We start from the raw sequence: 25766 nt of genomic DNA on the forward strand, positions 1-25766 counted from the left end.
ATTCTGCAGAGTTCCTTTCTATAAAATTTATCTTTCTTTTTCTCGGCTCCGTGATTATTCAAGAAGTGAAATATCAAAATGACTCATATTCAAATGTTCATTAAAGTGTTCAAATAAATTCACATTTTGAAATGTTAAACGAACGTGAAATCAAAACCGCCGTTTTTCTTCGAGGTTTCTGAAATTAAATAACAAGACTTTTATTCCATATAAGTTTCGCTATTAGAGAAAAAAATATTTTGATAAATATTAAATATGTTTTGAACTTTCATTGGGAGCATTATTTTGCGTTTATAAGATTAGTTACCAATACTTCAAAAGAAATCCTTTTTTTCTTCCATTTATCAGATTATTTTTAGGAAAAGATAAAAGTTTTTTCTGAACCCAGCTGGAAGGCGTTAATGAAAAAGAAATCTTTTCTGTTTTTGCTAAAATATAAAGTTTGTATTTGTTAAATATAATTAAAAATAATCCTTTCAGCATCTGAAAATTTTTTATCGTAAAAGTTCCTTGTAATTACTTCATAACTCAAAATGAAATAACAAGTGTTTTCCTAAATATATTCAAGAATAATCGTATTGCGTTTTTTAACATTCTTATGCATGCCATAAATCGAAAATATTTATATGCAAGCTTATTTCCTGACAGTCTAGTTGTGAAAAAAAAAATAATTGGGAGAAAACTTACTCACCCATAAACACCGAGATATATTTTTTGTGCATCTGTAATTTTACTACGATTTATTTGTAGATTTTTTTCTTTAAAAAATAGTTAGTAGGAAAGGAAATTAATTAGTTCTAAGAAATGATTTGTCTTTAACAAAGAGTAGTGTAATAAGTTCTACCCTCGGTTTGTTAAAAATTGAAGAAACTTTTTTTTTTTTTTTTCATTTTCAAAAATAATTGACATTTATATTTGCGAAAAAAATACTTATTTCAAACATTTAAAAATGCACCGCGAGCACCATTTTTCCGTTTAAAGTAGCGGAACATTTTAAATTTGGTTTGAAGTTTTATTTTAATAGAAATAATTTTATAAATTTTATTTTATAATTTTCATTATCATTTAAGGAATATCATTTAAATGTTTGTTTAGGCATGGGAAAACTTTCTTGAAAAAAAGCAGTACTTTTAAAATGCAAAGAATTGGAATAATAATAATATTAAAAGTTACGTTGACAATTTTCAGAAGCACTTATAGATTTGGTTATAGTACAACAAAATTTCATTTTGTCAATTTCATAAATAACGTTTCATATTCCTAATAATAATAATAATAATATTAAGAGTTACGTTGCAATTTTCAGGGGCACTTACTTATACATTTGGTTATAGTATAATAAATTTCATTTTGTGAAATTTATTATACTATAAGTAAAGAATACTATAGTATACTATAAGTAAGAAATTTATTATTTATAAGTAAAGCTCCATATTCTTAATATGAACAAAATTTTCATACCTTGAAAGTATATATTTAAAATAACATTTCAAATAATATACGCATTTATGTTTGGGCTTAAATGACGATTTTTCCTTAGGTCCTTATTACTAATATTTACTATTTACCATTCATTTTATTGACAAATATTCCGAATGGTCTAATAAAGAAACCACTGTGACTTTTAATAGTTTTTTTTTTGTAAATTAAATTTTATTCTAAACTGGAACATAATCAATAAATATTCAATGTTTAAAATATAAAGTATTCTACTTTAAATATGTGCATATAGGCAAAGAGAAATTGAACCAAACGAATGTGAATCATCGAACATGCAGTTATATTATACAGGTAAAAAAATAAACTAATAACTTGAAATTGAACTATAAATTCCTATAAATTCTGTATAAAAGTGTAAAATACATCGTACTGAACTATATTTTCTGGAAGAGACAAAAGTCAAAAAATTATTCTTATTTTTCTATATATATATATGCACTTTGGTATGTATCAGAATTTCCATTTTTCAAAATATTTTGTAGCGCAACAACACATCAAATAAACTATCTTGTAGTATGCCCAGGACTTTAAGAACTTCATTTCAGGGCTCAAAATATATATAACTTCGTGAATGGGACCCATACCAGTTTATTGTGACTTCACAGAAAAATGTGTCTCCTGACATAAATATCTCTCCACATGTTATGGTTCGAAAAATTCTTTATTTACTCGATTTCTCTGCTGACAAAAGCGCTGAAGTAAGGGATATCTACAGAGTTGCATTTTTTCAGAGAAATAAAATGTTTCCCAAATACATTTCAAAAAGAACGTAAATCTTAAATCTGCATCGATTTATAGCATATGTTTTGTCAAGTTATCTACGTGCGAGTTAGAATGTGTTTCGATTTCACTTCTAGATGTTTCGGAAAACTCGTAGTTGTGGGTTTCCAAGATACTGACTCAGGCCTTCATGACTTATTGGAAGCATAGGAGAAATATTTTTTAGATATTTACGGCAGATTCTGTGAAGCTTTTCATATGCTGAATAAGAAATTCTTTTATTCTGCTAGAAATTTTGATTAATAACGATTATTTTAATGATGGAATCAAAGCAATTGTTAAAAAGGATAACATAACCATCAAAATGCTGTAATCATTTCAAGTAAAAACACCTCAAAAAAGTAGTTTTAAATAACTATGGAACTGTAAGATAATAATTGAGATCTAACCCCAATAGGAGATTCAAATCAAAGGTCTAAAGGGTAATTATTAAGCATTTAAATTTTACTTTTAAGAAGATAAACCCGAAAAAAGAGTATGTTGGAAGACCTGCAGAATATTCTCAAGATAAAATGAGTGGGTAATCCAACTTATAATTTCTTCAGCTGTATATAAATATAATTTTAATGTATACAATATTAATTATATTTCAATAGAACGGTATGATTCATTAATTAATACAAAGGATGAAAATAAAAAAAAGATTGACATTTTTTAACGTAATTAATTTTGGCTTAAATGTAGACTAATTATTCCTTTTTCTTTTTCCGTATTATTTCATAATTTCATATTTTTTTTTAATTGGCTAGAATTTTATTACTTTCATTTCCATTAATGCAAGATGCTTGCACATTTATCAAATACATGATAAAAGTTTTCAATTGCAAAAAAAAAAAAAAAATTGAAAATCGTTGGAGTAACATCAATGCGTAAGGGAACAAATCTGATATCTAGATAATCAGCCCCACCTGAAAACACAGAGTTTTTTATATTAATTTGCAATTCTTTTTTCATATAATATTCAGCACGAGTTCAGACGTGGGATACAAAAATTTCTTTATTGAATATATCCCAGAATTTGTATAATTTTCATGACCTCCACTATCTCGTTCTAAATTTGAGCGACATGAGTGTTATTTCAAAACGGAACATGTGAAAATTATTCTTGTACAAGTGACGAGAACAACACTATAAGTGGTGCCTGCTATCTAAACAAATGGAGGGAGGGATTCTGCATACCAATTAATTATTATTTGATTCATAAGGTTTCTCTCTGAACTATTATTAATTAAATATATTTGCAGTGAATATTCAATTTCATACAAAGTTTAAGCACAAATACTTGTACAATTATTTAGTATTGTAATATTAAGTAAATATTGAGAGAATATATGGGGCCGATTTTATAGAATGCTATCGAAAGTTATTGCTTTCTAGTATAAGACAATAGTTTAAATAAATTGCCTTCATGTTATTGTTAATTAAATATTCTATTTATCTAAGCCTTTATCACAATGGATGTATGTACTCATTTATAGCACTTATTTTGATTATTTATCCCATTAGTCTTCTATGCTATTTCAACGTCATAAATGTTTTTCTTTCGTACATGACCTGCATACTTATCTTCGTGCAATGACAATAATTTCCGTTTATCATATCATAAGTCAGAGATCTAACCTACGCCATTTCCTTCGACATCCTTTTTTATTATAGTAATTCCTAAAGTTGGCGGAAAAATACAACAGAAAGCTCATAAAAGGAAATTGTCTAGCCATTAATTATTGAGAAATAAAAAAAATCTCATGGAATGATCATAATTCATTTATCATTTACAAGCAGAAAACAAATAATAAAAGTACCTGTTACATACCTCGAACTTATTGGAATTCTCATGCCTTTGCTCTCTGCTTTATTTCATCGTTGTCGTAACATTAACTTTAGGTTAACAAGATTGTGTGTCAGAGGTTTATTGCGCAATTTTTAGCTTCATCTGCTTTTATTTTACCCAGAAAAAATTATATAAAAAGAATCTTTCCAAGGATTTATTTGAAAAGATAGCGTTACTATGACTTAATACAATCAGCGAAACCCTCCAATCATATACGACTCCATAAAATAGTGCCTCCTCAACTCTTGAGACTAAAGAAACATAATTTTAAATGATAATAAATTGTGTTGTCTTATACTATTTATTTCATTGGAAAAAAGTCGCAGCTCGTCAGAGATCTAGGCTTTGGAACTGAAAGAGGTTCCTCTCTAGGGAAATTATATCCACCATTTTTTATTGAGTTCCCGTTGATTTCGGCAGTTTTAGTTTTGGTACGTATTTCTTTTAAAATCTCAAGAGATTTGCAATATAGGAATAATTCTTTCAAATTTTTTTATTAATGTTCATTATAAAAAAGTGCAGAGAAAACCCTTGGTATCGGTTTTCTTCACAGAGAGCAATTTTAATGATTTAGAATACACCGGTGTTGAACATCTTGTACAATTATTTATATATAACAATCAGTTTTAATTTTTTAGCCAATGAAATATATATTCTAAATTAAATATTTTTTCGATGCATTTTCTCTATTTTTTTTTCTCAGATATAATTATATGTGCAACATACGAGTTTATTAAATATGTATGACGCTTTTGACGCTCTCAAAAGTTCGCATCCTAATGTCTTAATGTTTGGGATATATTTTATTTTCTTGCTCTCATTATAAATAATATAATAATATAATGATTTCTCATATTTTACTTTACTCTATAATCCTTATTTTGGGAATCCATGTCTATTTCTATTATTTCTTTTTTGAAAATATTGAATTAATCTTTTTAATAATTAGATAATTAAAAATAATAGTTTTCTTTGCTTTTTTAATTGCAGCTGAATAATTCTTAATTAAGATATTTATAAAAATTATCCTTTTAATTAATAAAGTTTATTTAGTCATATAAACTGGAAAGTAATATCTAATTTTTGACTTTGCGCTGTGCATACATTTATTAAACTTTAACCAACCAAAATTAAATCTAAATGAAAAAATTAGACGGTGTAGAGTAAAAGATTAAATACACCCGTAATTATTTATATTTTTTTCTTCTCAGTAATTATTTTTACGAAACTTAGAATATCTATTTTAAGTGTTTGACAGAATAATTAGCACAGTTCTCTTTGCATACATATGAGAAGAATTTAGCTTTAATGGATCTAAATTTTTTGAAAAAAAAAGCAATAATGAGCATGCAGGTAATTTCATCAGTGATAGAAAACCTTACGATTTCAAGCCGATTTTTTTGTGAGGGTGATTAAATAAAAATTTGGAGCATTAGATAGATACAACATAGTAAAGAGTTCGCGTGCACTTCTTAATAGATTTATCGACAGTATTTTAAAAGAAACTCAAAAACAACAACAAAAAAAGACGTTTCTTAAAACGAAAATAAATTATTCAGTCATACATTGCCTATCGTCTTTATAAAACATTATTTTTTTATGTCTTCGAATATTTTGGAGAGAGTTTGAGATGCGCATCTAGTTTTAATCGCAAAATTCTAGCAGTAAGGAGAAGATGTGAATTCGAATTTATATTAAATATATTCCCTTTTCAAAAAAAAAAAAACTGTATTAATTTTTACATTAAAAGCATAAAGAAAAAATCAGAAACATCTCTTAATCTATTTGCGCTATTTTTTAAAATAATTTTCCTTTTTTAATTTAAAATCCTCAGACAAAATATTTCCAAAGTATCTCATAAAATGCTGTTATATTCATAGAAGATTTTTCATTCAGTTCTGTACTTATATACTGCAAATTTATATAAATGGTCTGGAGTTAATTTGAATATATGATTTTAAGAGTTACTTAAAAAATGAGTTTTAATTGCATTACGAAAATCATTACATACATTGAAAATCAATACATTAAATCTCTATAATTGTTCAATCAAACTTTATTTATCATATTTTTTTGAAGTAAAATTTTCTTGAAGTAAATTATTTTATTCATTAATTATTAAATTATAAAAAAATTATTTACGACATAAAAACATGTAAAAAATGAGTACCACTGCATGTGATATGGTGAATTCTCGAAATAATTAGGAAGGAAGCACTCAAAATATTTTTCTTAAATTACTTTAAGGGTGAAAATTATTTTCCAACATCATAATGCATTCTTTAACTGAAAAGTATGAAATAAAAATAAGAAAAATAAAATTTTAATTTACTTAAGAATTAAAAAAAGTTGTTGAGGTATTTTCTTATAAAATATGCATTTGGAAGAAAAATGACGCTTTTAAGCTTAATAATAAGATTTTTCACCCAATAGCATATACATTTTTTTTTATTATTTTCTATAATCAAGCAAATAAATGAACCCAATATTTAATTTTTCTATGCCCTCTAATATTACCCCCTTCATTTATATTACATTTGTGTTACTTTCAGTATATTTCTAAAATAATAAATCTTCAAAACTTTTAATGCAGAAGTAAAAGTAAAATAATTGAATCAATATATTTATTATTTCAAAAATAGTCTGAAGAAAACGTGTATTTATATATTCTCCAGGATGTTACTTATTGAAAGAAAGAATAACGGTTCAAAAGGGAGGAACGTTTTTATGAAAATGGTGGAAAATTGAAGATGGATTTAATGGCTTTATTGAAGGAAGAAATTTATTTTTCCAAACTATGTTCTTAACTAGCATTTTTTTTTCAAAAGTAGGCAGACAGATATGCTCTGTAGAATAGAACTATTTGAGCTAACTGCCCAAAACTTTGCTTGACTTTTTTTAGAACAAATATTGGCTTTTCCCACTGAGAGTTTCCAGAAATACAAGCTACCCCTGCGTAAGAGAATTAAGTCCAACTTTACATCAAATACCCTCAAGTTGCTCCATGTTGATTGTACCAATAGAAGTTTTCACATTTCACCATTTCTGTGAGTCCTTCAATGTTGGATTGGTTAAGTGCGATCGAATGGATTAAATCACAACATATATCATTAATTAACACAAAAAAAGTGATATGTTAGGCAATTTTGATACGCTGGTATTCCTATTTTGGAACCGTAAATGAGTTGCCATTGCCCCTTCCAAAATTATATAAAGTTGTTGGCGTTCTGGACGCTGTTGCAGATATGAGGTCAGTATTATGGGTGAGTATAAATGACTATCACCAGCCACAGTATAACCAAATCTGTAGAAGATACACTCCGTTATTAGACGGGCCCAGGTAGCTGTATCCCAGACTGTTACTAAGCCATCAGGATGGCGACAACCAATTAACCAATTACTATACCGGAAGCTTTCATCCCCATATTTGGGGATCCTTTGCTGGTAGGTAGTCCTACACTATATCGCGATGTCACTCCTGCTTTACTTGTAACGATGTTTGATAAAATTCATGAGGTGAACTTGAGCGTCACCAATCGTACGAGCGTTAAGAAATTCCATTTGTGTGTAATTACAGTATTATGGTTTAGGGCATAACCCTCGTATGCTATAATCAAGTTTCATAATGTTGAAATCTGAAAATTAGGAGGATAATTTTAGATCTTTAACACCTTGATGAACTGCCATCGAATGGACAATCAAAGATTCAGCCCCGCCGATTCTCAAATTGCTGCAAAACAAGACAAATATTTAAAATTCAATTCAGTAAAAATTTAAACGGTAAAAAGGGATTTTTGGTCTAGTATTCGATCTACTGAGAAATAAAAAAATAGTATTTTGTGATGTTATTTCTTTAGTTCAATCATTTTAAATAAAGAGCTGGTGTACATAGTAAAACGGAATAGACACGCACACTAGCCATGCTCCATATTTTCAAATTTCAGTTTACGGGATCCTAATGCTGACCTAAATTAAAATATGAAGGCATGAAAAAGAAACAAAAATATCTGTCTAGAAGGAAATTAAATTGCAGATTCGACCTTCAAAGACTGTTAAAAACGGTTTGCAATGTCAAGCAGTCAATCGAATACCATTTTGTCTGTAAGAATGATTTCAGTGGAAGTATATTTTGGCGTGTAAAAAAATATCATAAAATTGAAATTATAAAATCGAAAATAATTCTGTTCAAGAGATTTATGGTAATTGCTTCACAGGAAATGCTGAAGTTGGTGCACAGTTATAGAATTAAGTTCTATACTTTACTATTTAATTTTCATTTTATGTAATTTCATTAATAATATTTATCTTTAAATGTCAGATAATGTTTTGTCAAAAATTAAGCATTTTCAAAAAAGACATAATGTTTTTATTTTGATGATAAATTATTACCATAATCATACCGTTGTAATGCTTTATATCAAGTTTAATAATAATAATTAAAAACTCTGAACAACAGAGTATTTCAGCATTTAACTTAATGGCGAGTTTTGAGTAAATTTTATTTGATTTTCCAGTGTATGATTAACGTAAAGTTATCTAATATTACATTTTACTTCTCTAAGGAAATGTTACCTGATATTAAATTTCATGGTGCAATGCAGTGTTCCAGCTCAACAGATTTGAAAATTGAATTTCCTTGGCACAACATTCGTTAACAAATGATTCCATTTGGCCTTTCGGAAAACTGATTTGAAATATAATTTTATTCTTATTTTGTTTGAAATTCATAATCATAATATCATTCATGAATTCATAAAAACAATAAATTTAATTTAAATTTAAGTTATTTCTGAACATATAAAATACATTTTTCTGAATATTTTTATGTTTTTGTGAACGGAAACAGGAAAAGAGTTTTCAGGACAATATTTGCAAAAAAGATGATATTTAATTTTTAGACAATTCCATGCACAACATTTACGTTTTAAAGAAACTTTTTGATAGAATTTTATTACCGGTGAAGTTTATTCTTAAAAATATGCGGTTTTCAGTAAGAATTCTTTTTCATTAAAATGATATTTGATTTTATTCCCACAAATTTCCCCTAAAAATAAGAATTATTCACTTAGTCAATTTAAGTAATAAAAATTCAAAATAATTTCAAGTGAAATAGTTATAATCAACACATTTTAATGAATGCTTTATTCACAAATTTCCAACAAACAAAAGGTATAGAATGCATCGAAAAATAATCGATAACTGCCCTTTTGACCTTTATTTCAAATATTCTCTGATAATAGTTCGTTGCAAAATAATAGATGACAAAAGACACAAAGACTTAAATGTCCATCGCTTCTACAAAACAAGCAATTAAATTTCTTAAGAAATCTTGAAATGCATTAGCATATTATTACAAGTAATATTTAACTGAATGATGGCTCTGTTTCATTTTCGGCTTTTATCTCATACACAAGCGTCTAATTTTTGAGAAACTTAGAAGAATTTTAAGTAGAAACGCTGTAGTGCTCGCCATTTTTTCGGATTAGTAATTACTGATATCTTACTGTAAGAAAATGGAACATTTAATATTTGATATTATTCATTAAATAACTTCTTCTAAATGAGTTATAATTTATTTGTATATAAAATCTTTAATCTTAATTGCTTTAGAAAATCCACGACACCACTGTTATATGATAAATACAACTGTGAAGTTGTATTTACTTCTTATTAGACTTCTCATTTCACTTGGTTTTTTGATGTGCTGGGATACCGAGCACTTCTTTTTTCCTACAAGATGCATAATGATTTCAAAATTCAGTCGGCGCGTCATATATAATTTATATCACATGATTATTAATCTTCATTGTTCCCATTTCCCATTTGGAATTTTAAGCTATAGTTTCATATTCCTTTTCAACAGAAGATATTACCTGTACAAAAAATAAATTTAAAAAATTAAATGTTCTAAATTATATTATATGAGAGACTTCTTTTTATACGATGTTAAAAATGCTGTGCCTGAAAATCGCTCTTATTTTTTTATGAAATTGGTTGTTGAGTGTTGATAATCTATTAAGAGTAGGAATTGCCTTCATTTAAATCTTTTGTTTTCCTCCCAGAAAGTGTTGAAATTTTTCACTTTTATATCGACGACATTTCTTTAATATATCTACAACATCCCTGGTTATCGTCCCTGATTTCGCCGAAATTCTTAGGAATGAAAACACAAGCCAAAATTCTATAAAATTCGGTATCGAGTTTTCTTTTTCCAACCTTCACACGTAGCCTGGGCAAATAGCCAAACCCTTTATGACTAGAGTTTTTCCACTCGAGAATTACTATTATCAGAAAGCTTCACTCGTTTTCGATTCTTTGCTTGTTTCAGAACATATACAGGAAACAATTTTGGTGATGTTGTCTTATCAGAGATAAAGACATTTGATTTCCGAGGCTAGCTAAAAAAGCTTTTCATCGTTTATCTTATGAATTGGCTGAAAAGTGGATGTGGGTTTTTTTTCATCAAAGCAAGTAAACTGTGACAAAAAATAAATTATCCAAATTTTCAATGGGTAAAAGTTTTAGTTCTATATTGGACAAAAATGACACAGATTTTTGACTCATAGTAGAAAATTTACGCAACTGTGAACTAAGGATTTAGTCAGTCAAAAATGTTTACCAAATGGAAAGAAGTGATATTGTTAATAGCGAAATATCGTATTTAAGTCACACATCTCGTGCTGTGTTATATTCAAAAAATGCATGAGGTTATGCTTTTGAAACTCTTTATAAAATAAAAACTAAATAAGGTTATATTTTAAAGAAATATTAAATGCATAAATTTGCGTTACTATAAATCGAAATAATGTTTAAATATTTACAAATCCAAGCAGCAGAATGTGGGAATCGCTACCTATTTTTTGAAAAATGTACTCATAAGTTTAAAATTTGTTTTATGGAGTTAAAAATACTAATGAATGAATATGTATAGTGTAAATATTAATGATATAAATATTATTGATAATTTAAAAAAATACACTGCAGAAAATTAAAATCATATCTGCAGCCCAGAAAAATTTCAAATTCCCAATTATAATATTTATTATATTTTGAATTTGATCTATACGTTTTGTTTTAATTCATTAATCTTTATGTAAAATTATCATAATGAATGTTATACATGGGTGCTCATAGTTAAATTAAAGTGATTCATTGTAAATCATAAATATCCGTAGCCGATTTTTTAAAAAATATTCCAACCTACCATTTTGTATTGTATTTTCATCACGGTTAGTTGAAATGGAAGATCTGTGGAAGCAATTTGTACTATTTTAGAACGCTTTAAAATAATAAAAAAAATACATTCTGCAGTAATAAATAAGATTGAATGCCTGAATGGAAGACCAGCCAAAAACAATGTTTTAAGTTCCTTATTTTTATTCTTTTCTTTCTTTCAAATAAGGCATCGAACTACTGCGAATCCTTATGAGGTACACTAATATTAGTCTGTACCAGGATAATATTAGATATAAGCATATATTCTCTTACGAATATAAAATATAACAATTGAGTCTATTTATTGAAAAAGTATGGAAGTTGTGGTTTAAATTTTATAAAAAAGCAGTATTAAGTTTAAAATTCCGTCTGAGATATTTAAGTCAGCTTACTGAAATGATATTGAAATAGAACATCTTCATGTTTCGTTAAAACTGAAAGGAAAATATAATTTGTTTTAAAAGCTTTAAACTTTAATACTATAGTTTAAGTTATTGAGGATAAGATTTAATATTATCATGTTTCATTTAAAGGATAAATAGTAATATATCTCCAACTATTGCTACTAATCCTTGTACATAGACATTGCATGAAAAGTATGAATTGAGGTCAACTAGATAAGAAATTTTATGACTCGATTATATTTGGGGAATTTTATACTTACTGCAAAAATAAAATAAAATAATATTCTATTATTTTAAATACTTCAAGTTTAGTTGAGTTATTTGGCCAACTAAATATTATTTTGTTTTACCATTAGAAAATTTGAAGAGTTGGTGTTCGCATGTTTGGAAACATTTTCCCCCAAACTAATTGATAATTCTATCGTAATGTGTTTCTCCTTATGTCGTTTAAGACGAGTGATAACTTCCTACAAATTTCAGCTCGTCTATTGGCTTGTTTTCTTGCAGTCTATATTTATTGTAATTTTTGAATGATACCGAATTTGATAAATGGTTTACTTGATTGAAAGAACAAGTCGATGTAATACTAAAGTATGAAATGCAAATGTATTCCAAACCACACAAATAAATAATGATATTATTTCAAATTAATGGGGAAAGCCTCATTTCTTAAAACTAAAATAATTCTATGAAGGAACGAGCAAATTACCGTTTCTTCGCCTAGAAATAATTTCAGACATTAAAAACTCTTAAAATAAAATTCCAATTATAAATTTTTGGTTTTAAAATACAAAAGCTTATTATTGCTTTGATTTACAAAAAGGGAAGAAAAAAAAAGGAAATCCATCATCTTAAATCTAAAATAATACAGAATACGAATTAAAAAAAGTTTTGGAAAATAAAATGTTGTGATTTTATGAAAAATTGTATTTAAAATTTATTTGCATTTATACTTCATTATGTATGAGGATTTAGATTTTATTTCCAATAACTAAATCACTCAACTCTATATTTTTGATAAACATATTAAACACATAAAAATCTTTATTCAGGAGGGAATCCATGCTAGCTTTAGGGGTAATTGCTGATATTTTCAGTGTAAATTAATAAATTGCAAAAATAATGATTTATATATATTAATAATTCATTATAAAAGAAATATATTTCCCAGAATTGTGCAAAAATGTATCTGAGGGTTTTTTATTATTATTATTATTATTAAAAATTGGACAAAATAGAAAGTTATGTAATGTTCGATGAAAATGCTATTAGAATATTGTGTCCTCATAAAAATTGAACACTCTAGAAAATCAAATTGATTATAGACTAACAAAATATTCAACATCATATCTCATACATATAAATATGTATTAATTCTATAGTACATTTTAGATTCACACTAATCATGAATAGAAAAGAAGTCTATGCACATAATAAATAACTGAAAGAAATGCTTCGATTTTAAAACAAAACCAACCATTTTTTTCCGTTATTTAATAAATTCACCAATCGAAATAATTACTGGAAAAATATTATTGCACCACCTTTATTAGCTTTCGCAAGAAAAAAGCATTTCCTGAACAATAAATTATTCCGGAAATTACTTTATTTACAAAATATTGATCATTCATTAAACTGTAGCACACAAAACTTCATTTTTTATCAATAATTTAATGAAATAAAATTTCTCTTTAATTAAAATCCAACTTTATAAAAACGTTTCTTCATTAGAATTTTCAAAATGTCTTTTTATTATGAAATATATTTCCTATATCGTTGCTTTATTTAAAAGCATTCTTTCTCATTCTAAATTTCAATTAATTTGTCATAAATAAATCATAAAACAGTAAAAGAAATAAATAAAAGCCGAAAAAAACACAATTTTTTTTAAAAAATAGATTTTTTTTTTCAAAATTTAATTCATCATTCAAACCTATCATACGCTTGTTGAAATCCTTCCTGAATTTTTCTTTCATCGCTTCATTTTTCAAATAAAAAAATGAAATGCTCACCTACCGGAAAGTAAATAATTTTTATTAAATCTTGAGAAAAAGAAAAATGCTCGAAAAAAATCACAGCTATCAAAATAATGAACATTAGAACTGTTATGTAAATCCTTTTTTTACTCATTCAAAGTAGTTTTCAAAAACAGAATTTATATGCAATTTATCAACAAATATCTACTCACTCAAATACAAATAACATTTCAAAAACGTAATATAAAAATAGAAATCCTATCTTTATTAAAATTTATCTTTCTGAAAAGAATATATATTTTTTCTCCTTCTTGAATTTTAGGATGAAAATAAATCGAGCAATTCTGCACATTTCTAGAGCATTTTACAGCTTTTTTCATCACAGTCCTCAAGTAGAAAGAATATGAAAAGTTTTTCAAATTCTAGATACCGAAAAAAAAAATGACACAAGAAAGTAGAACTTGCTTTGCTTCAAAAGATGTCATTTTTTTTCTTTTTCCAAGATCATTTATGAGACCATAAAATAAAAAGCTCTCTTACTTACTTCATACCTTGTACTTTGGACGTCTTTTTCATAGCTTGGTGTTTCCGCCGAAGTCCCAGATTAAAATGCCTACATATAAATAAGAATTTTATTGTTTGTGAGGCACTGAATTGGTGTATGTGCTTGTGTCGCAATTTATTTTTTGTTGAATTCTTGAACGTTGAAAAGGTGAAATAATAAGTAGTTTTATGATGGAGATACACTCTTATTATTCAATAAACAGACAAAAACTTTGAGAAAGTGACTTCAAAAATTGTACATAAAGTCATGCATTTATATTTGTTTCATGTTTTTTTCTTTCATCAAGTAAATTAGAAACGCCCACATAGAAATGGAATTTAAATTAATTTGTTGATTTATGCTCCTCTTATTATGTGTAAAACATGAAAGATTTCTATTCAAACTCCTAAGTTAAAATTTATTTTGGAAGAAAATAGAAATATTTTCATCAAAATACTCTAATGAAATCCATTAGATTATTTAAAAAAATAAGAATTTCCATTTTTTAAAAAGAAAAAGACATGCCATAAAAAGTAATGTTCTTCTTAAAGTTTGTATAGTGACCTTAAAAAGTGCCAGAATAGGGAAAATATTCTCAAATGCTTTTATTTCTGGCTCTATTTCTTTTGTAAACATAAAAAAGTCTTGCATTGTATGGAAAACGTGTCTTGACTTTAATTATTTTATAAAATTTTTTCTACTTTATAGCTTTTGATTGAATTTTCTTTGAATTGCATTTAATTAATAATTTATTATATTGCGTATCTTCCTACTATAGAAGTATATTTTTCCCTTCCGTAAAAATGAAATCAAATGAAAATGTATTATACATTGGTAGGAAAATTTCACTTTAATTCAAACTCTTATGAATATGTTTAAATGGAAAAGAAAGATTTTTTAGAACAATGGTGAATTTCAATAATAAAATTAAAATTATTTATATTGCTTAAAAATGTTGAGATCAATATAGTACGACTTATTCCCCAAATTATTCGAATTGTTTCTCAGAAATTACTGTTAATTCCGAAATTACTGCTCTAATAGATAACTGTACGCACATATGTACGTTTATAATTTTTTAATGTAATTAATAATACAAATTCGTATTAAAATTTACATAATCATCGATACGAAATATATTTTACATGAGTAATATTTTATTCATCAAATAATAATAATATCCTGCAAAGAATTTCAAAGTATTATTTGTATACGTAGCAATATTTTAATAAATGTAATCATTAAATAGAATAAAATAGTACAGCTTTTAGAGGCGATGTTCTGTTTTTCGGCTGAGAAGTTTTATAGTGAAAAATTATTTTCAAATTTTAATCAGTTTTAGATTTGGTGTGTTTTGATTTAAATAAACTTATTTCATACCTATGTGCTATTTTCACATACAAATAAAGAATATCCATCAGGTCGAGAATGAAATATTCTCGACCTGAATGTCAGTTTACAAGAAGTGCTTATATAATAGTCACATGCTTTATAGAATCGTTACATAATGAAAATTCTCTTGATAGTCACTTTCACACAATAGTCATATAATAGAAGATCCGAATGATATATAGCCAAATAGACGTCAAATGTATTAATGTGTGCATATTTTTATGGAAACTGAAAAGTAGAGGCAAATATGAAAGTGGTTGGACATTCTTCTTCGATGATACTTTAATCCCCACTAAATATTCATATATGTATGATAGAATATATATGTACCCTTATCTCGTAATATGAAGAATTGTGGTTCGCGTTACTAACTGTCAAGAATTCGATCTTAGAATGATGGGGTGCAATCAAACAATTAATCAGTCATGTCATTCCGGTCAATTTTTTTAGAAGTATATCGATTTACTAAGAAAGTTCTTGTAAGTGATGTGCATAGTCACCAAATATCACTTATTTTTCTATTCTTTTGAGATTTTTTAAAGCTTAATTTCAGCGAAATAGAATCCAATCTATCAAGTGAGACAAACTATTATTGAAACTTATTTTTTGATAAAAAAAATAAGCAAATTATTTAAATTTAAACAAAAAATAACTTCCGAAATTTAAAAAAAAAAAAAAACCCTCTAAAAACATTATAATTTTTTTATCAATTTTTGGTCATAAATTCATAGCCATTCTTCAGTTCCTTTCACAAATCGTGATGACCAGAATTAATATAAAATATTGATTGTTGTTTTCATTTCTCAAATTCGAATTTTCAATTCTAATTAAGGATTTTTTTAATACGTCTTAACAGTGTAGAGATAGAGGTTGAAAATTAAGAAATTTAATCGAATTTGAATGGAGTTAAACAAATACATTGAGCCAATGCTTGCAGATCATTAGCTATCTACAATTCTGAAGCGCTACTGTGCCATTAGCTCGACGGGTGTGTGAAATGCATAATGCAGGATTTTATGGTAATGTCCCTTCATCGGCTTTACAATCTGATTACGCAAATTATTAGGTTCGATTATCGCCAAGGTTCACCAGATATCGAACCATTCTCCAATTAATTCAATTTTCATGAAATAACATCATTTTAGTCAGATTAATCATTGCTCTCTGCCCTTTTGTTATCCGTATAGAATGCTGACTTTGATAATTTGTAAAATGTGTCAAATCGAAGAATGTGAATGAAGCTTCGCATCTCGGATACAGATGGAAAGGATTAATTTAGTATTCTTATCTAAGTTAACTAAAAGGATTTAAACCAATTCTGCATATATCTGTTACTCTAATTAAATTAAAATGTTTCTACTATCTCTCTACGATCATTTCTTAGATTTTTAAATGCATTTATTATTTTTATTTTATTTATTTAATTATTTGAATTAACCTCTGACTTATTAGTGAAATATTCTTATAGGATGCAAATGAGGAAAAGAGTATTGGATTTAGTAAAATTATATAAAAAAAATATAATTGCATTACAAGAAATATATATGATAAGATATTTTTATAAATCTATGGACTAAATGATTATTTTTTAAAAATACTTGTTTGATTAAAAACAATCGATTTGTTGCGCTTTTACAACCAGAAGTGACCTCAACTAAAATTGCTTGATAATTATAATCTTGTTCTAATGAATGATTTAATTTTTTCTACTTACATAATTACTTTGATAAAATACTAGAAAAGAATTAAAATATTTTTAATGTTGCTAATCTTTTAAATAATTATTTTCTGATTTTTTATTTTTTTTAATTATTCAATAAAGAATTTTCGCTTTCAAATACATTCCAAATTCTTTGTTTCCATTCTATTCGAGCTTTTCTGCGCTGATTATTCATTAAATAGAGCTTAAACTACATCATGAAATCATTCAAACAGAAATGAATACTCCGCATTTCGTCATATTAATAAGCTCTTTTATATAATCACCGTTTAATCGACAGTTCTGCAGCCTTATTAATTTTAAATTTATCCTACAGTATGTATTCTAAGCGTTTTGTTCATTTCTTCTAAAATTAATCATTTTAAATACTCTTTTCTATTACCCGTTTCGAAAATTTGCGTCCTTAACACAATGTTTCAATTTTTTTATATATATACTAGCCGCCTTTGGCGACCAGCCGGTTCGCCAATCTTAATGTTCGTTAAAATTTTAATAATTAAATATTTTATGCAATTTCTACTTTAATAGCTTCTTCATCAAAATATTTTAAAACTTCAAATTTTGATTATCATATAATTCATTCATAATATTATAAAGGCCTTCAGTCATAACGTAATATGTATCTCTCTCATTTTCTGTTAGCACCCGTAGAATTTATGCTTTAAATTAAAGTGGAAAGAATTTATCTTCAATTAATATAATAATATTTTTTACTGAAACAAAGCATTTTTTTATAATCTGATTACTGAAAATAGAGTCACTCAGCGTTTAAACTTTATGGGCACTAAAGAATATCTTTTTAAATTTATGTAATATCTCAAGAGTTGGTCAACAAAATTTTCTTAGATTCATTATGAGCAGATCGATTCATTAACAATGTTTAAATTTAAATGCATCAAACACTAAGAAAATAAAACGAATCGTTTAAAATAAACGGTTGAAAACGGTAGAATTTATGCTTTAAATTAAAGTGGAAAGAATTTATCTTCAATTAATATAATAATATTTTTTAGTGAAACAAAGCATTTTTTTACAATCTGATTACTGAAAATAGAGTCACTCAGCGTTTAAACTTTATGGGCACTAAAGAATATCTTTTTTAGTTTATGTAATATCTCAAGAGTTGGTCAACAAAATTTTCTTAGATTCATTATGAGCAGATCGATTCATTAACAATGTTTAAATTTAAATTCATCAAACACTAAGAAAATAAACCGAATCGTTTAAAATAAATGGTTGAAAACAGGTTTTAAAAAAACTACTTAAAAAACGATGTACTTAAAACTATAAGCATATACAAAAAATATATAACTAACATAAATACAATTTACTTACAAAAGCATGCAACTAACCCAAAAATAATTTAAATCATCCATTGATAACGTTGTCATGGCAACAATCAGAACAGAATGCGCATGCGTGAATTTTCTTCGCCGGTTACGTAACGCAATCGGTGATTTTTAACGTGATTTTTTCTACGCCAGTTGGGGTAACGCTATGCGGATTAGAATTTTTTAATTTCCTTTATTCTGTTTTATTTTAATTCAAAAGTACTTCAGAATGAATCTGAAAGATTGATTCATTAACAATGTTTAATTTTAAATGCATCAAACATTAAGAAAATAAACAGAACCGATTGAAATAATTTTAACCCTAGCCTCATTACTGTTGGGAGAAAAAAAAACTGAAGCCTTTCTCGTTTGGCGCTGGGGATAATGGAAGATTTTTTTGGCGGAAAAGTTGGCGGTGGGGAAAATGGAAGATTTTTTTGGCGGGAAAGTTAGTTTTTAATTAATAATTAAAATTCTAATTAAAAATTCGAAAAAAGAAACCCCAGGTGCACATTCCCTACCTCCAAGGTATACATGTACCAAATTTGGTAGCTGTATGTCAAACGGTCTGGCCTGTAGAGCGCCAACACACACACACACACACACACACACACATTGAGCTTTATTATAAGTATAGATATAGATATATATATTTATCGTGCAATAAATCTTATTTTTTAGCAAACAATGCAATATTGATATATGAAATATTTTAACAATATTTGAAACAAAAAATATGGATTGTATTATGATCATTTTGGAGGAAATTAAGCAGTTCTGCGTTTTCCACAATCACAAAATTCACTCGTGTTAAATTCAGAGTGTTCTCAAATCGTCGTTATACATTTCTAATTATTCAATTTAAGCTCATATATTCTATCTAGTTAACAAGCGATTTAGTGTCACTGAACATTAAATTGTGGTTTCCTCTCTGAAGCATTCAGTGAAAAGTGATAACTCTATTGTCTCTATTTATTTAATAATAGGTCATATTATCTTAAGGTGAGATAAATTTTAATTAATGGATACATTTTCCTGTTTTAATCCCAGAATGACATGTAGTACAATTGAAGACAACTGAATAAAGCAACAAGTTGCTTTATGTATATTTTACAATTGTGCATTCATAGATTCTCACCAATGCTTTTATGACAGAGAAATATATTGAGCGAATAAACTAGCGCATGTCGAGTGAAAATTAGAGGGGTTACTAATCATTAAATTATTCCTGAAAATAGGAACTTGTAATTGAATCACATTATTTTAACTTCAAAATTATATTTGGAGCATTCTAAGTAAAAACATTGTATCCTACGATCATATCACTGATATTCTTGTAGTGTGCTAGCTTTCAGCTAGTTGATGTTTAATAATTTTATTGAATAGGAGAGTAAAAATTGCCTATTTTTGATAAGTTAAACTTTTTTGTTCAAATGTACATATCTTTAGACTTACTTTTTGAATTGTGAAATTATCAAATGATTTAAAATAGCAGAATACTTCAATAATCGCTTCAACAAATTATTACGCGTAATTCTCTTCAAATATAATAAATATTGAAAATCATATTAGATTATACTGGTTTAAACAGAACACTCTAAGATTGAAAAAGTTTTAATCAGAGATTTATTATTCATAAATGAAAGTAAAAAATCCCATTGCGTTACGTACTTATCGTGTTCCTCCTTTATATTTAAAATTAAATGCAGAGCTTACTTTATAGTTAAGACGATTAATACACAAAGGTGGAATTTTGTGTAATAATCTTATAACAATCTATGTTTTTGCAATTGTGTAACTTTTTTTTCTTTTGCTTTGCATTCTATGAATGGAATTTTTTTCTTACTTTTTATTTAAATAATTCCTATATAACATAAAAAAAGCGTATTAATGTATTTCTGGATTTCACATAAAACGAAAAACTATTTAATTTACTCTTGTAGCTCATACTTTTGACTCTCATTAATTTTTGTTCCATAAATAAGGCAATATTTTGCTTTGTGACATTCTATTTCATGTAATTTTTTTTAATTGTTATTATCGATTATATATGCATTAAATATATCAGGAAATCTAGAAACAAGTTAAGGTATTAAAATGCTAAAAAAACCATTCATTCTACTTTTTCGAAGAAATTCTAAAAAATTCTAAAGCATAAAAAAATAATAAGCATATAAGCAATTAAAAATTTTCTTTAATTTAGGGATTTCTTAGCCTACAGACTTCATTTTCATCAAAAAAATGATATGTTACTCTTAATTTAAGTACCCATATTTAATTAAATACTCTCGTAGCTTTCTAGAATTATTTCATTTTGGTCAAATGAGCAAAGTATTGAATTTAGAAATAAAAGTATTGATACAAATGAAGAAATTTTCAAATAAATTAGAAATATAATATGTTCAGTGAACCAAATAAAACACCAAAGAAAATTAAGCCAATAATTAAAGAAACCAAAATAGTAATATAAAATCATCATTAATTGCTGAATAAAATTCTGAACAATAACTTTATTTTTTAATTTCTAAATTAATATATATAGTTACAGTGTGCATAAAAACAGAATTTCCTATATTAGTATATAAAACATCTTTCAATTTCTTCTCAATTAAGATGAATTTTTCTTGTGCACTCATGATCCATTTATTGTAGCAAATATATTGGTGTGGTATAATGCAATGGAGAATTTTTTACTTCGAAAACTCAAGCAGTATTGCCAAAGCAACACCCCAATATATTAATGCAATCGAGAAGACATTCGGGATGGCAACAAATAAATTTACCATACTATAAAACAAATTCCTTTGTTGCATCTCAGACGCCTCTAATTTTTTTAACATCGCATCTTCATAGACAATTGCTCTTAAAACAAGCACATTGTTTTTTCAATACAAAATATAGATGATCATAAAATTTAAATGATAAGGTTATGCTTCAACTAATGTCCTGAATGAATTATACCTTAAGTTGATATTCATTAGCAAATAACGTGCACTCAGTAGCATTAAAAAAATGCAAATTTGTTGTTCACATTTTTTAAGCCAGTGAGGGCAATTTTTTAATTCTATATTTCTTAATATATATAAAAGATAAAAATTCTTTCTATATTTTGCTTACAAAATCATATATATAACAAAACAGAATGTTCCAAAAAAGTGGAACAAATGCTTATTTATCTAAATATTGCATTTAAGTATATACTTAGCATTTTTTAATATATATCTATTGCATTTAAATATATACTTTTAGTTCAATTACAAAGTTGTACTGAAAAGGTGGGAATTTATATGTCATACTTGGAATCTGCATAAGTAAATAAAAAAAAGTTAAAATAATTATTTGTATTCCCTCTGACATAGAGAAAAGTGTCAATTAGTAAGATATTTCACTTACATTCATCTGTGAACGCACAAAACTTGATGTTTCTGTTTGAAAAGATATATTAATATGTTTATTTCTAAATTTAGAGTGGATTATCACAAATTTAGATGGAGAATTTATTTTAGAAATTCAAATTTATTCAATGCAGAAAAAAATTGTCACATAAAAATATTATTTGTCCGATAATACAATATCCAAAATCATGAATTGAAACGCAATTGCTAACCACGCTTTGTTCGGTTTGATTGAACAACAATTATCTATATACTTATAATAAAGCTCAATGTGTGTGCGTGTTGGCGCTCTACAGGCCAGGTCATTTGACATACAGCTATCAAATTTGGTACATGTATACCTTAGAGGTCGGGAATGTGCACCTGGGGTCCCTTTTTTAGAATTTTAATTATTAATTAAAAACTAATTTTCCCGCCAAAAAAATCTTCCATTTTCCCCACCGCCAACTTTTCCGCCAAAAAAATCTTCCATTTTCCCCACCGCCAAATGAGTAAGGATTCAGTTATTTTTTTCTCCCAACATTTTAACATTTTTCGGCGGATTATTTCAAACGATTCTGTTTATTTTCTTAATGTTTTGTGCATTTAAAATTAGACATTGTTAATTAATCCATGTTTCAGATTCATTCTGAAGTACTTTTGAATTAAAATAACACAGAATAAAGGAAATTAAAAATGTATAATCTGCATAGCGTTACCCCAACTGGCGTAGAAAAATTCACGCATTTGCGTTAACGTAACTGGCGAAGAAAATTCATGCATGCGCATTATGTTCTGACTGTTGACATGACAACCAACGGATGATTTAAATTATTTTTAGGTTAGTTGCATGCTTTTGGAAGTAAATTGTATTTATGTTAGTTATATATTTTTTGTATATGCTTATAGTTTTAAGTACATCGTTTTTTACACAGTTTTTTTTAACCTGTTTTCAATGATTTAAATTATTTTTAGGTTAATTGCATGTTTTTGTAATTAAATTGTATTTATGTTAGTTATATACTTTTTTGTATATGCTTATAGTTTTAAGTACATCGTTTTTTAAGTAATTTTTTTAAACCTGTTTTCGACCGATTATTTTAAACGATTCATTTTATTTTCTTAGTGTTTGATGCATTTAAAATTAAACATTGTTAATGAATCGATCTGTTCATGATCAATCTGAGAAATTTTTGTTGACAAATTCTTCAGATATTACGTAAATTAAGAAAGATATTCTTTAGTGCCCGTAAATTTTAAACGCTCAGTGACTCTATTATCAGTAATCATAGTATTAAAAAAATGCTTTGTTTCAGTAAAAATCATTATTATATTAATTGCAGATTAATCATTTACACTTTAATTTAAAGCATAATTTCTACGAGAGGTAACAGAAAATTAGACAGATACATATCACGCTATGACTGAAGGCCTTTATAATATTATGAGTTTATTATATGACTCTCAAAATTTGAAGTTTTAAAATATTTTGCTGAAGAATCTATTAAAGTTGGAATTGCGTAAAATATTTAATGGTACGACCGGAGTTTAACCCCCTGCTTGTGAAATTTTTAAAAATAGGCAACAACGGCCTTGCGAAATGTTCAAAAGCAAAGGAGCAGATGTTCAATTATAGTGCATAATAAAGATTGCTAGCTTTGGCGCGTTATCGCAACTTGGCGAAGAAGGGGGCTAAACTCCGGTTCAACCTATTTAACTATTAAAATTTAAACGAACATTAAGATTGGCGAACCGGCTGGTCGCCAAAGGCGGCTAGTATTTAATAAAGAGCAGAAATTGGAACTTGAGAAATTGAATATTTGAGATAGCTCTGAGAAGTAATGCAGTCCCAAACAGGAAGAAAACCATCTTTTCATCAAAATCATCCAAAAAATATGTGCGTGAGATTAAACTTTCCTGAAAAATAATGTACTTCAGTGGCCTGGAAAATTTTAAAATTCTGATGATACATTTATGTGATCATAATGCATATAGAATTTTATATAAATTTTATATTTTAAAAATGCTCCTTTTAAACAAGTTTTGTAAATAATGAATGCATTTTTCATCATTTTTTTTAAATCTAAGAAGACTTAATAACTGTATTATTGACATTTGATTCCACCCCTTTAATAGTCTATTGTAATATGTGTATTATTCCTGATAGATATAGGAAAAGATTTCAAACACCAATCAGAGGTATTCAAATGTGGTCTAAGTCATTAAATTTGCATTTAAATATCTTTATAAATTTTACAGATTGATGCGTGAAACTGTGTGTGCACATAAGAATGTAAGAGAAATATTTACTAACTGACACTTTTACACTATGGGGGCTGAATGTTTTTTTATATTTAAATAAATGTTTATTACTCTTTAATGGGACATTTTGTTTAGGATCCAATGCTGCTTGATATGAAATTACGTTTCTTTCTAATTTTCGAAGTATACATTTTGAATCCAGAAAATTTTAAACTTTTGTAAGAAACATCTAATTATTTGAAAATTTGCCAGTTCTTGTTCTGGTTTCTTGAAGTTTCTCTGAACACAAATGTTGACTACTTGCTTTTAAACAATCCTTCCTTATCATAACTTATTAGAATATAGTAATAAAAGCTTGCTAGTTCCTCTCTTGTAAACTACCGTCAAATGGATCCTCGTAATTTCAGCTCCCTTTAGAACACAAATATTTAGAGTCTAGTTATTAAAAATAATTCTTAAAGATAGTACTATAAAAAATAAAATAAAACGTTTAGAATCTCATCAGAATTGCTTTTTCCTTTCGTTAATGAGATAGAACCTATCCAAATAATTTTTTTGCCCTCTTATCCAACTACTCACTGCTTTGCCGGATTTTTCAAACATGTACCAAAAAAAAAACCCAGAAACGAACTATTCAGAGAAGACTCCGTTAATTACAGCATTTGTAAGAGACCTACAGCTTACAATCTCATCTAATGAGAAATTACGTTTCGATTCGAATACCCTAGGCATTTAAAATTTAAAGAAATCGCTCTAGATCCCCTCAACAACCAAAAAAATAATCAAAATAAACTAAAATATTTTTTCTCTGAAGCTCATTACCCTCGCTATACAGAAACCGTGGTAAAGTAGATTTTCTTTCAGCAGCAGGCCCAATGTATTAGACAAGGATACTGATTAAAGAAAATATATGGCATACTTTCCGTGGTCTACAGAAATCAATGGAAAGATTTCTCATTACCCAGAGCTTTTCAAGCTGTCTCATCTTTTTCATGCTTCACTCGGTATAAAATAAAAGAAGTACTTTGAAAAGGGTTGATTGAGAAAGACTTGGGTCAACTTCATCGCACGTGCTTTCATCCACTGAAACCACCTCTTAAGAGAGACTAAACATTTTTAGCAGGCCGCTTTCGCAAGCAAAATCTTCAAAATAATCCCGGACGTTGTGTCTTGCTTAATACGAGGGAGAGTGAAAATGTAGCTTTGTTTCCTTTCAAAATCGATAGAATTAACCCATTTGGATTTCTGCCTGCATTTCGTTTCATTAAATGTCGCTTAAACTTAATTAGAAGCACAATTATTCCGGGACAGTTTAATCAGGCATGGCGATTCAGAGAGTTTCAACGACCATTTTTACATTCCGCGATACAAAAGCATTTTCTGCTTCTTCACAAATCAGTGAAATAATCTGGCAGCGAGAATGCAGCGGTGCATATT

At 27.1% G+C, this 25766-nt stretch overlaps 1 protein-coding gene across 3 annotated transcripts in view; it reads left to right on the top strand.

Moving 5' to 3' along the window:
* LOC129960196 (acetylcholine receptor subunit alpha-like) overlaps nucleotides 1-25766 on the top strand; it is a 333853-nt gene that overhangs the window by 126652 nt on the left and 181435 nt on the right. The gene's annotated exons all lie outside the window — the stretch shown is intronic.

The sequence above is a fragment of the Argiope bruennichi genome, chromosome X2 (genome assembly GCF_947563725.1).
Source record: "Argiope bruennichi chromosome X2, qqArgBrue1.1, whole genome shotgun sequence".
NCBI classification, from domain to species: domain Eukaryota; kingdom Metazoa; phylum Arthropoda; class Arachnida; order Araneae; family Araneidae; genus Argiope; species Argiope bruennichi.